This window comes from Dermacentor albipictus, chromosome 3 (genome assembly GCF_038994185.2).
Source record: "Dermacentor albipictus isolate Rhodes 1998 colony chromosome 3, USDA_Dalb.pri_finalv2, whole genome shotgun sequence".
Lineage (NCBI taxonomy): Eukaryota > Metazoa > Arthropoda > Arachnida > Ixodida > Ixodidae > Dermacentor > Dermacentor albipictus.
The window spans coordinates 177,947,102-177,961,054 of record NC_091823.1 but is presented as its reverse complement, the minus strand read 5'-3'; positions in this window follow the sequence as shown (position 1 = coordinate 177,961,054).

Genomic DNA, 13,953 nt, shown 5'->3' with positions numbered 1-13,953 from the left:
AGTTCCGTATCCTAACACGCTTTCTTGCCGTATCGGATACAGTATGCTCTCAAACCGGTACAACCGTCAATACAAGCGCACAGCTGAATGCAGTTTTATTGTACGAATTTAACACAAGTTAGCTAGAGGTTCGAACTGCCTTCAAGGGGAGTAAGGTAGCGCGTTTAAAAGACGGCACAAAATAAGACACATATGGACACACACAGCGCTAACTTCCAACAATGCTTATTATCGAAAACCAGGTATTACTTATACACTCAGCCAACATGAATCACAGCCACGTGAACAGATTAACAATCAAAGCGAATCATTTTTGTGATATGTTAATCCATGCGCAAAAATGTATGTTCTTTTTCCGAGAGAGCCAATGATGGTTTGCTGATACATCAATCCCCTAGGGCATCAATCTGGTCGGCTTTTATTATAAGTCTAGTGAGTTCGCACATATTTCTACCGGTAATCATCGTCGATTCGAACAGAGGGGAGTATTTATGTTGCTTACAATGAAGGGAGAGAAACCCATCTGATACAAGTTTGTCGACTTTATTTTTGTGTTTGCGACGTCTATTATTAATGCATTTGCCCGACTGTCCGACGTAATACTTCACACACGATAAGGGTATACGATATATAATTGATGTCTTACATTCTCTAAACTTCTTACTGTGTTTAATAATAATATTTAGGGTTTTACGTGCCAAAACCACTTTCTGATTATGAGGCACGCCGTAGTGGAGGACTCCGGAAATTTTGACCACCTGGGGTTCTTTAACGTGCGCCTAAATCTAAGCACACGGGTATTTTCGCATTTCGCCCCCATCGAAATGCGGCCGCCGTGGCCGGGATTCGATCCTGCGACTTCGTGCTCAGCAGCCCAACACCATAGCCACTGAGCAACCACGGCGGGTACTTTTTGTGTTTAACTTGGCAGCTAAGGGCACTTTCTTTCTTTTCTGGTCTTGTTTTCCGGCCCAGGCTGATTAGTTTGTTGAGTGCTGAAAAAAAAAACATCAGTGTTACCTCGGCGGGCAATTTTATTTAGGTTGTACGACAACCGGTGGATATAAGTTATCACTGTTGGTCTTTCTGTCTCTCGGTTACTATTTCCTTCCGCTCGTTCAGCAGTCCCTGATTGCTGCACTTGCCTAAGTATTGCCTAAGTAAGAGTGGGCGTGCGAGTGGCAACAGCATCATGGCTCACCTCCCACCTTTTGGCACTTCGCAGGCATTCCTGGCATCCTTTCTTCTGTGGTCGGCGCTTGCCTCTGATGACTTAGCTGACCGTTCCAAATATGCTGCACCACCAGACGAACCCGCCGGCCATCACTTCCCAGACTACTCCCTACTGAACCCATCCGGACTGCCCTGCCCAATCTACTGCGCATCTACGTCATCAACGGTGACGTCAACCCTTGGTGCCTACTTAAACTCCCGGCCGCTCGACACCGTCTTCAGTGGGCGCGGGAGTGGCAACAGCATCATGGCTCACCTCCCGCCTTTTGGCACTTCGCAGGCATTCCTGGCATCCTTTCTTCTGTGGTCGGCGCTTGCCTCTGATGACTTAGCTGACCGTTCCACATATGCTGCACCACCAGACGAACCCGCCGGCCATCACTTCCCGGACTACTCCCTACTGAACCCATCCGGACTGCCCTGCCCAAACTACTGCGCATCTACGTCATCAACGGTGACGTCAACCCTTGGTGCCTGCTTAAACTCCCGGCCGTTCGACACCGTCTTCAGTGGGCGCGGGAGTGGCAACAGCATCATGGCTCACCTCCCGCCTTCTGGCACTTCGCAGGCATTCCTGGCATCCTTTCTTCTGTGGTCGGCGCTTGCCTCTGATGACTTAGGTGACCGTTCCAAATATGCTGCACCACCAGACGAACCCGCCGGCCATCACTTCCCAGACTACTCGCTACTGAACCCATCCGGACTGCCCTGCCCAATCTACTGCGCATCTACGTGATCAACGGTGACGTCAACCCTTGGTGCCTACTTAAACTCCCGGCCGTTCGACACCGTCTTCAGTGGGCGCGGGAGTGGCAACAGCATCATGGCTCACCTCCCGCCTTTTGGCACTTCGCAGGTGTGCAAGCGTTTTTCCCTGTACGCTAGAAAAAGCGATGATCTCTGCTTGCTGCTACTTCCATGCCCACACGTGCTTTTTGATACTATTTGCGAATGTTTCCATATGTCTGTGTTATTGCTTTGCTGTGGCGACATTGAAACTAATCCTGGGCCTACCACGCATTCAGAGTATCTTCTTGATACACAGACGCTACCTGATGAACCCTCGGAACAAATGGCCGTCCTTTTCCAGCTTCTGAAAGACGTTCAATTGCAATCGGTTCAGTCCTCAAAGCATCAGACAGAATTGGTTGCTGATGTTAAAGCAATCAAAGACAGCCAAAAAAAATATTGAAAGCAAGATTGGCTGCATCCAAGAAAGACTGGATGCTCTTGAAGATAAAGCTAATTCACTAGATCAGCTTAAGGAACACGTCACAGGTCTCCAGAAATCTGTAGCGACGTGCAACACCCAGCTTGTTTCCTTGCAATCTGGGTTCAACGACCTAGGGGACAGACCACGAAGAAACAATTTAATTTTTCATGGCATCCCTGATTCTCGTGAATCATGGGAAGATTCTGAGGCCCACATCATTAACAAGCTAGCAGCTATCATCGGCAGTCTACCCGACATGGCAATTGAACGCACTCATCGTCTCGGTTCCTATTCACCCGATAAATGCCGCCCCATTATAGCGAAATTGAGCAACTACAAAGTAAAGGAAAAGGTGCTTTCCACGCGTAAGCTCCTAAAAGATAAAGACATCACGATCTGTGATGACTATTCACCTGCCACCCGCCATATCCGAAGTAAACTGATTTCCTTTGCAAAACAGTTACCGGGCAAACCCCTGTTTCATCTTCGATACAACAAATTAGTTGTAAACAAGAAGCAGTACACGTACGATCCCGTTACAGACAACGTGACATAGTGCACGTCACAACACACGCGTGCTAACACCGAACGGCGTACTGCGCCACCTAATCTTCCATAGGGAAGCGCGAGTGGCAGTGGAAGTCACTTATATCCCGCATCTGTCCTTTTCACTAACATTCGAAGCATCAAGAACAAACGCGACTCATTCACTTCCACAGTGGACACTTTTAACCCAGATATTATTGCACTTACCGAAACTTGGCTGCACCCACATATTAGAGACCACGAAATCTTCTCTACCGCCCATGGCTTCTCAGTTTATCGCTGCGACCGTACGTTGCGTCAAGGTGGCGGTGTTCTTCTGGCAATTAATAAACACCTACACTCTCAACCCATTACTATTGCTACTAACTTGGAGATAGTCTGGGCAATTATCGAAATAAACTACGTAAAAATTATAATGGGCGTATGTTATCGCGCTCCTACTGACGTTGCCTCCTTTGCTAACGAATTACAAAACACAATTAATATCGTCGTAACACGCTATCCTTCCTTACCCTTGTTTCTACTGGGTGACTTCAACATTCCAAACATAGTCTGGCATAGTGAACGTATCGTGATACAACCGTTCTCCGCGTTAGCAAAAGATTTTCTTGACTTGTGCGCACTGTTCTCTTTCAATCAACTGATAACCCAGTCCACCAGAATCACACCACAAGTCGCTAACACCCTTGACCTTCTGTTACCAACACGACCCGATTTTATTTCGAACATTACTTACTTACCATTCTTAAGCGATCACTCCCTTATCCATTTCAACATCAACATTTCACGTCCGAAATCAGAAAAAAAGATCAAGACAATTCACGACTATAAGAAAGCTGACTTTGAATCAATTAACAACGAGCTCTGTATACTCCTTGATACTTTCCTGACTGATTTCGATAACCGCAGTGTTCAATTGAACTGGAATATGTTTCTTACTAAAATTCGTGAACAAACAAGAAAATTTATCCCTACCTACACTCTTTCCTGCAATGATAACGCTCCCTGGTACAACACCCACATTAAGCGCCTGTCAAACAAAAAGAAACGTTTGTACAGACTAGCCAAAACATCGGGAAACGCTTAAAGATGGGCAGCTTACAAACACGCTACATATAACTACATAACAGCGCTTAAACAAGGTAAGGATTACTTTTTAAATAACACATTGCCTTCCATGCTAACTACTGATACGAAAAAGTTCTGGCGCACTATTAAGCCAAAATATGACGACGCCATAACCCTTGTTGATAGCACCGATACCGCAATTGCCCCTGCCGATTGCGCATCTGTATTAAATGACGTTTTTTCGCGTAACTTTTCTAAACACGCTCATGTAACACGCCCAACTACACTATCTTACGACTACGCCGCAATGCACCCTTTAATAATCGAACCGGTTGGCATAGAAAAAATCATCGCCTCATTGAAACTCTCGTCCGCTCCTTGCTGTGACTTAATTAACGCTAAGTTTCTAAAAAACACTAGCACATATTGTTCCATTATTCTTGCAAAGATTTTCCAGCAATCACTTGACAATGGTTCCCTGCCTGCTGATTGGAAGGTGGGGAAGGTGATTCCACTCTACAAAACAGGTACAAAACATTCCCCACTGAACTATCAGCCTATTTCCTTAACAAGTATACCATGCAAAATTATCGAGCATGTTCTGTCTTCTCATATTGCCAACTTCCTAGAAGAAAACTCCTTTTTTTCTGAGTTTCAACACGGCTTCCGCAAAACATACTCATGTGACACCCAACTAGTATCATTCACGCATAAAATAAACCTATTGCTTGACCACTCTTCAGCTGCAGATCTAATTTTTTTGGACTTCGCAAAAGCGTTCGATAAAGTGTGCCATAGCTTATTAATCTACAAACTGCAACAACTAAATCTTGAGCCTAAAATTCTGTACTGGCTTGAAGTTTTCCTCAGTAACCGTTCACAGTTCGTTTCAGCTAACGAAGTAACATCTAATCTGAGTCCTGTTTATTCAGGTGTACCACAAGGCTCCGTGCTTGGACCCCTCCTATTTCTCATATATATTAACGACTTACCTTCCTGTGTTTCATCTCAAATTCACCTATTTGCTGACGACTGCGTAATTTACACCAAAATAACTCGCGACGAGGATGCTACCAGGCTCCAAGCTGACCTTAACGCCATTTCTGCATGGTGCAATTCATGGTTAATGGAACTAAATGCTAACAAGTGTAAATTCATGCGTGTATCTCGAACTACCAGTGAACTACCTGTGTCATCATCATAATCAGCCTGGTTACGCCCACTGCAGGGCAAAGGCCTCTCCCATACTTCTCCAACAACCCCGGTCATTTACTAATTGTGGCCATGCCGTGCCTGCAAACTTCTTAATCTCATCCGCCCACCTCACTTTCTGCCGCCCCCTGCTACGCTTCCCTTCCCTTGGGATCCAGTCCGTAACCCTTAATGACCATCGGTTATCTCCCCTCCTCATTACATGTCCTGCCCATGCCCATTTCTTTTTCTTGATTTCAACTAAGATATCATTAACTCGCGTTTGTTCCCTCACCCAATATGCTCTTTTCTTATCCCTTAACGTTACACCTATCATTCTTCTTTCCATAGCTCGTTGCGTCGTCCTCATTTATCGTAAGTTTCCAGGTTTCTGTCCCGTAGATGAGTAGGTGAATCCAGGTCTCTGAATACCTCCTCTAAACACGCTGTGAATTGCATTGGAGAGATCGTATCTCCCTGCCTGACGCCTTTCTTTATTGGGATTTTGTTGCTCTTTTATGGAGGACTATGGTGGCTGTGGAGTCGCTATAGATATATTTCAGTATTTTTACATACGGCTCGTCTACACCCTGATTCCGTAATGCCTCCATGACTGCTGAGGTTTCGACAGAATCAAATGCTTTCTCGTAATCAATGAAAGCTATATATAAGGGCTGGTTATATTCCGCACATTTCTCTTATCACCTGATTGGTAGTGTGAATATGATCTATTGTTGAGTAGCCTTTACGAAATCCTGCCTGGTCCTTTGCTCGACAGAAGTCTAAGGTGTTCCTGATTCTATTTGCGATTACCTTAGCAAATAGTTTGCAGGCAACGGACAGTAAGCTGATCGGTCTATAATTTTTCAAATCTTTGGCGTCCCCTTTCTTATGGATTAGGATTATGTTAGCGCTTTTCCAAGATTCCGGTACGCTCGACGTTATGAGGCATTGTGTATACAGGGTTGCCAGTTTCTCTAGAACAATCTGCCCACCATCCTTCAACAAATCTGCTGTTACCTGATCCTCCCCAGCTGCCTTCCCCCTTTGCATATCTCCCAAGGCTTTCTTTACTTCTTCCGGCGTTACCTGTGGGATTTCGAATTCCCCTAGACTATTGTTTCTTCCATTATCATCGTGGGTGCCACTGGTACTGTATAAATCTCTATAGAACTCCTCAGCCACTTGAACTATCTCATGCATATTAGTAATGACATTGCCGGCTCTGTCTCTTAACGCATACAACTGATTCTTGCCAATTTCTAGTTTCTTATTCACTGTTTTTAGGCTTCCTCCGTTCCTGAGAGCAGGTTCAATTCTATCCATATTATACTTTCTTATGTCAGCTTTCTTACGCTTGTTGATTAACTTCGAAAGTTCTGCCAGTTCTATTCTAGCTCTAGGGTTAGAGGCTTTCATACATTAGCTTTTCTTGATCAGATCTTTCGTCTCTTGCGATAGTTTACTGGTATCCTGCCTAACGCAGTTGCCACCGACTTGTAATTCGCACTCCTTAATGAGGCCCATGAGATTGTCGTTCATTGCTTCTACACTAATGTCCTCTTCCTGAGTTAAAGCCTAATACCTGTTCTGTAGCTTGATCTGGAATTCTTCTATTTTTTCTCTTACAGCTAATTCATTGATCGGCTTCTTATGTACCAGTTTCTTCCGCTCCTTCCTCAGGTGTAGGCTAATTCGAGTTCGTACCATCTTGTGGTCACTGCAGCGCACCTTGGCGAGCACGTCCACATCTTGTATGATGCCAGGGTTAGCGCAGAGTATGAAGTCTATTTCATTTATAGTCTTGCCGTTCGGGCTCCTCCACGTCCACTTTCGGCTATCCCGCTTGCGGAAGAAGGTATTCATTATCCTCATATTATTCTGTTCCGCAAACTCTACTAATAACTCTCTTCTGCTTTTCCTAGAGCCTATGCCATATTCCCCCACTGCCTTGTCTCCAGCCTGCTTCTTGCCAACCTTGGCATTAAATTTGCCCATTAGTATAGTGTATTTAGTATTCACTCTACCCATCGCCGATTCCACGTCTTCATAGAAGCTTTCGACTTCCTGGTCATCATGACTGGATGTAGGGGCGTAGACCTGTACAATCTTCATTTTGTACCTCTGATTAAGTTTCACAAGAACACCTGCCACCCTCTCGTTAATGCTAGAGAATTCCTGTATGTTACCAGCTATATTCGTATTAATGAGGAATCCGACGCCTAGTTCTCTTCTCTCCGCTAAGGCCCGGTAGCACAGGACGTGCCCGCTTTTTAGCACTGTATATGCTTCTTTTGGCCTCCTAACTTCACTGAGCCCTATTATGTCCCATTTACTGCCCTCTAATTCCTCCAATAGCACTGCTAGACTCGCCTCACTAGATAACGTTCTAGCGTTAAACGTTGCCAGGTTCATATTCCAATGGCGGCCTGTCCGGAGCCAGTCATTCTTAGCATCCTCTGCTGCGTCGCACGTCTAACCGCCGCCGTGGTCAGTTGTTTCACAGCTGCTGGGAGCTGAGGGCCGGGGTTTGGTTGTGTTGTTCATATAGGAGGTTGTGGCCATGTACTGCACCACGGTGGCCAATCCTGCTCTGCTGAGGGAGTGCGTTAGCGGTTATGGTCACCGGGATCAGGCCACACTCCAGGCCAGTTTATGAAATTTTATCAAAACGCGGATTTTTTTTTAATCCGGTGGAAAATTGCCGCCACCGGGATTCGAACCACGGATCTTTTGAACGCCAGGCGGGTGTTCTACCTCTACGCCACCGCTGTATCCACAGAAGCAAATACAGTGCAAATACAGAAGCAAATCATCAAAGAAGCATATACAGTGCTAAAAAGCGTGCACGTCCTGTGCTTCCGGGGCTTGGAGGAGAGAAGAGAACTAGGAGTCGGATTCCTGATTAACAAGAATATAGCTGGTAACACACAGGAATTCTATCGCATTAACGAGAGGGTGGCAGGTCTTGTGAAACATAATAAGAGGCACAAAATGAAGGTTTCATAGGTCTATGCCCATACATCCAGTCATGATGGCCAGGAAGTCGAAAGCTTCTATGAAGACGTGGAATCGGTGATGGGTATAGTGAAAACGAAATACACTGTACTGATGGACGGCTTCAATGCCAAGGTAGGCGAGAAGCAGGCTGGAGACAAGGCGGTGGGGGAATATAGCATAGGCACTAGGCAAGGGAGGGGATAGTTATCAGTAGAGTTTGCGGAACAGAATAATATGCGGATAATGAATACCTACTTCCGCAAGCGGGATAGCCGAAAGTGGACGTAGAGGAGCCCGAATGGCGAGACTAGAAATGAAATAAACTTCATGCACTGCGCTAACCCTGGCATATTACAAGATGTGGACGTCCTCGACAAGGTGCGCTGCAGTGACCGGAGGATGGTAAGAAAGCGAATTACCCTAGACTTCAGGAGGGAACGGAAGAAACTAGTACATAAGAAGCCGATCAATGAGCTGGCTTAAGAGGGAAAATAGAGGAATTCCAGATCAAGCTACAGAACAGGTATTTGGCTTTACCTCAGGAAGAGGACGTTAGTGTTGGAGCAATGAACGACAATCTTGTGGGCATCATTAGGGATTTTGCTACCAACGTCTGTGGTAACTGCGTTATACAAGATACCAGTAAGCTATCGCAGGAGACGAAAGATCTGATCAAGAAACGCCAATGTATGAAAGCCTCTAAGCCTACAGCTAGAATAGAACTGGCAGAACTTTCGAAGTTAATCAACCAGCGTAAGACAGCTGACATAAGGAAGTATAGTATGGATAAAATTGAACATGATCTTAGGAACGGAGAAAGCATTAAAGCAGTGAAGAAGAAACAAGAAATTGGCAAGAATCAGATGTATGCGTTAAGAGAGAAAGCCGGCAATATCATTACTAATATGGATGAGATAGTTCAAGTGGCTAAGGGGTTCTATAGAGATTTATGCAGTACCAGTGGCACCCACGAAGATAATGTGAGAGAGAATAGCCTAGAGCAATTTGAAATCCCACAAGTAACGCCGGAAGAAGAAAAAGAACGCCTTGGGAGCTATACAAAGGGGGAAGGCAGCTGGGGAGGTTCAGGTAGCAGCAGATTTATTGAAGGATGGTGGACAGATTGTTCTAGACAAACTGGCCACCCTGTATACACAATGCCTCATGGCCTCGAGTGTACCGGAATCTTGGAAGAACGCAAAAATAATCCTAATTCATAGGGAAGGGTACGCCAAAGACTTGAAAAATTATAGACCGATCAGCTTACTGTCAGTTGCCTACAAACTATTTACTAAGGTAAACGCAAATAGAATCAGGAACACCTTAGAGTTCTGTCAAGCAAAGGACCAGGCAGAGTTCCATAAAGGCTACTCAACAATAGGCCATATTCACACTATCAATCAGGTTAGTTAGTTAGTTAGTTTGGGTTTAGTGGCACAAAGGCAACTAAGGCCATGCTGCGCCAGTCACAAGACAAAATAAAAAGGACCGTTAGGGCAGGTAAACCTGCATTACATTATAGTTGGTGTAAATAACCAGTTTTTTCTAAAAAGTCGAAGAGGTTAGGAAATGGCACTAGGGGGTCATCTGCTAGTAATAGGGTAGGGTGTAATGGGAATCAGGTAGTAGATAAATGTGCGGAATATAACTAACCCCTATATATAGATTTCATTGATTACGAGAAAGCGTTTGATTCTGTCGAAACCTCAGCAGTCATGGAGGCATTAGGGAATCAGGGTATAGACGAGCCGTATGTAAAAATACTGAAAGATACCTATAGCGGCTCCACGGCCACCATAGTCCACCATAAAGAAAGCAACAAAATTCCATTAAAGAATGGCGTCAGGCAGGGAGGTACGATCTCTCCAATGCTATTCACAGCGTGTTTACAGGAGGTATTCAGAGACCTGGATTGGGGAGAATTGGGGATAAAAGTTAAAGGCGAATACCTTAGTAACTTGCGATTCTCTGATAATATTGTCTTGCTTAGTAACTCAGGGGACCAATTGCAATGCATGTTCACTGACCTGGAGAGGCAAAGCAGAAGAGTGGGTCTAAAAATTAATCTGCAGAAAACTATAGTAATGTTTAACAGTCTCGGAAGAGAACAGCCATTTACAATAGGTATGGAGGCACTGGAAGTGGTAAGGAAATACATCTACTTAGGGCAGGTAGTGACGGCGGATCCGGATCATGAGACGGAAATAATCACAAGGATAAGAATTGGCTGCGGTGCGTTTGGCAGGCATTCTCAGATCATGAACAGCAGGTTGTCATTATCCCCCAAGAGAAAAGTGTATAATACCTGTGTCTTACCAGTACTCACCTACGGGGCAGAAACCTGCAGGCTTACGGAAAGGATACTGCTTAAATTGAGAACGACGCAGCGAGCTGTGGAAAGAAGAATGATGGGTGTAACGTTACGGGATAAGAAAAGAGCAGATTGGGTGTGGGTATAAATGCGAGTTACATAATGGAGTAACATAATCATCGTTAGCACCCCAGACCAGGAGGTCGGGTATATTGCGCGCAAGATCGCGCGGATTATGTTGGGCGGGAACCTTTACGAAGTCAATTCTTACGTTGCGGCACCGGCGGAGTGGCCCGGTGCGTAATTCATGGAATCGACCTGGATACCTAACCCAAGGAGCTTATGACTCACCTTAGGGTGAGGCCTGAAGGTGTGGAAATAGTGCAGGCCCGCGTGCTGGGAAACACTAAGACGGCCGGGATCACGTTAAGCTCTCACGTAGTTCCACGATACGTCTACTACTACGGAGGGGAGACTGAGTGCCACCCCTACAAGCCAACAGAACAAATCTGCTGCGTGTACCAGCGCATGGGAAAGCGATCGGACGTTTGTCCTATCCCGAACATCAAGATCTGTCTCGCTTGCGGGACGCACGATCCGCTGGACAACCACGAGTGCTCGCTAAAGTGCGTCGTCTGCGACGAAGCCCACGCCACGGGGTCTCGTGAGTGCAAGCGAAAGCTAAAAAACAACAGCACTACCACCAAAAATCATCCTCCACCCGGCAGGAGGAAGGAAGACAACGACAATAATGGAGGAAAGCCAAGGCGAAGCCGCCTGCGGTGATTCAGCTCGGAATCCTCGGCGAGCCGCTCAATGTCCCGGGCCCAGTCCAGGTCCATGTGCCGATGGTGCTCGGAGTGGCCAAAGCTATGAGATAAGCAGGGACAGCGGCAGCCTTCTATCTCGACATCCACGTCGAAGCAGAAGAAGCAATCGTACAAGAAGAACCAAATCAGCAACAACAAGGTGAGCCGGAATCAGTCTAGTACCTCCTCCGCTCAAAATAGCAGGGAAAATATCAAATGCTCCCCAGAATGTACGCACATCAGGGAAGAAAATAAAAAACTCAAGGCTCAGGTTAACGACCTAAACCAGCGCATGCAACGCTTAAAGGTGTTGCTAAGCAAAACAAGCAACAACACACAGGCAGGGCCGCAAAGCGGAACGATAGGCCACCAGCCCGCTATCTCGATTCCTCCCCCCTCAAGAACTACCACGGCCTCATCGCTCCCCGGGGCGGCCTCGGCAGCGGCAGGCCAGTCATGTGTAGTCACCCTCGAAGGCATTTATGCTACGATACAACAGATGCTATACCAGATGGGCGAATTAAGCAATAAAGTCAAGGAGAACACACTAAGCCATGAAGACCCTTAAAGAATACGCAAGTTTGAGTTTGGCTCGCGGAAGCGGGTCGACGACGAGAGCACCAACCCACGCATCAATGCGTACAGGTGCATAAGCAACACGGGTGATGTCAGAGACGCTGACAACTGCGACGGCGGTGGAATGAACGTCAGCAATGGATAACACCACACGCAGCCCGCCCAAACACCTCGATATCTGGCAGTGGAATTGTCGCTCTTTCATCAAGAAGGCAAGTTCACTCCAACTCTTCATCTAAAATCCCCTATACCCCCCGACGTCATCTGCCTTGAGGAGGTCGGGAACTAGCCGATCAGGCTACTGGGTTACTACGTAATTAAACACGCGGGATCGCCCAAGGTTGTGGTTTTAGTTCACAAAACGGTGACGGCCATGGGACAACATTATCAACATCATGACACTAATCACGTACTAGTGAAAGTCCTCCCGCAGAAGAGGGCTAGACGTAGCACTTTCATCCTGAATTTGTACAGTCCGCCGAGGGCTCAGAAAGACGACTTCCACAACATCAGTTACGACAGCGTGAGAGCCGCTGGCTGCAACTAGCTGGTGGTGGTGGGAGACATGAACGCTAGGCACACGACTTGGGGCTACCGACAAGACACGCAAAAGGGGAGGTCGCTCCTCGATGCGGTTGACCAAATGGGCCTTGAATTGATAACCAGCGTCCTCCAACCAACCCGAGTAGGCAACAGTGTAAGTCGAAACGCGTTTCCGGACTTGTCATTTGTCAAAAACGTAAGGGAATACTCTTGGGCGCACCTGGGCGAAACATTGGGCAGTGATCACTACATCCTCAGCGTCTCGGAAGCCATGCCGAAACTCAAGAGAACAATTGGCGACATAAGGCTTACTGACTGGGAGGCTTTCAGGCAGTACCCCACGCCCGAAAATGGTATACCGTACATAGCGGAATGGATGCAGCACCTCCGGGACGCTCACATCCAAGCCACTAAAACCATTCTGCGCACGGTAGAGACGCCCGAAGTCGACCGCCGGCTCTTACACTTGCGGGAAGCCCGTGAGGGCCTCCTCAAACAGTGCAAGCGACAGTGGTTAAACCGGAAACTACGTCTACGAATCGAGAAAATAACAGACGAAGCCAGAAATTACGCAAACGTGCTAACGCAGCAAAATTGGGTACAGTTTTGCACCTCGCTCAAGGGTACCCTGAGTACGGCGCTGACGTGGGCCATCCTACGTTGCCTGATCGAGCCCGACAAGGCGAAATCGACAACCAGTCGGACGCTTCTAAAAATCGCTCACAAGTTCCCCGGAAACGACCAGGATCTGATTGACACCCTAAAGACCAGATACCTGGGTAGCGACCCCATACAACCCTGCCTTCTAAAATAGGAAGGAGAACCAAGACCAGAACTGGACGCTCCCATCACGGAGGAAGAGGTGTATGCCGTGGCACGAGTCTCACAGCGCAACACTGCTCGCGGAGTTGATAAAATCACGAATGCCATGATTAGTAGCCTGAGCCCGATGCACATCCAGGACTTGAGCGAATACCTAAACGAGGAACTCTGGAGCAAGGGCGACGTTCCGAACGAGTGGAAATACACGGAAATCGTGACCATTCCCAAACCCGGCAAGAAGCCGGCGATCGACGCCCTGCGTCCCATCTCGCTGACTTCGTGCCTCGGCAAGCTGCACGAGAGGGTCATCGAAACCCGCCTCCAACATTACGTAGAGGACGGTGACCTCTTCCCGCACACCATGCTTGGCTTCAGGCCGGGATTTTCTGTGCAAGATGCGTTCCTAATTCTAAGGGGAGAAGTTCTCAAGGGCATCGCGATGGGAGAACACCTCCTGCTCGCACTCGACCTAAAAGAGGCGTTCGATAACGTCTCTCACGCGGCCATTCTTAAGGGACTGAACATCAGCTGCGGGAAGCGCATATTTAATTACGTTAAATCTTTCCTGACGGGCCGGACGGCAACCATAGGAATAGGCCGGGCTCGATCGGATACGATCGACGTGCCGAACAAAGGAACAC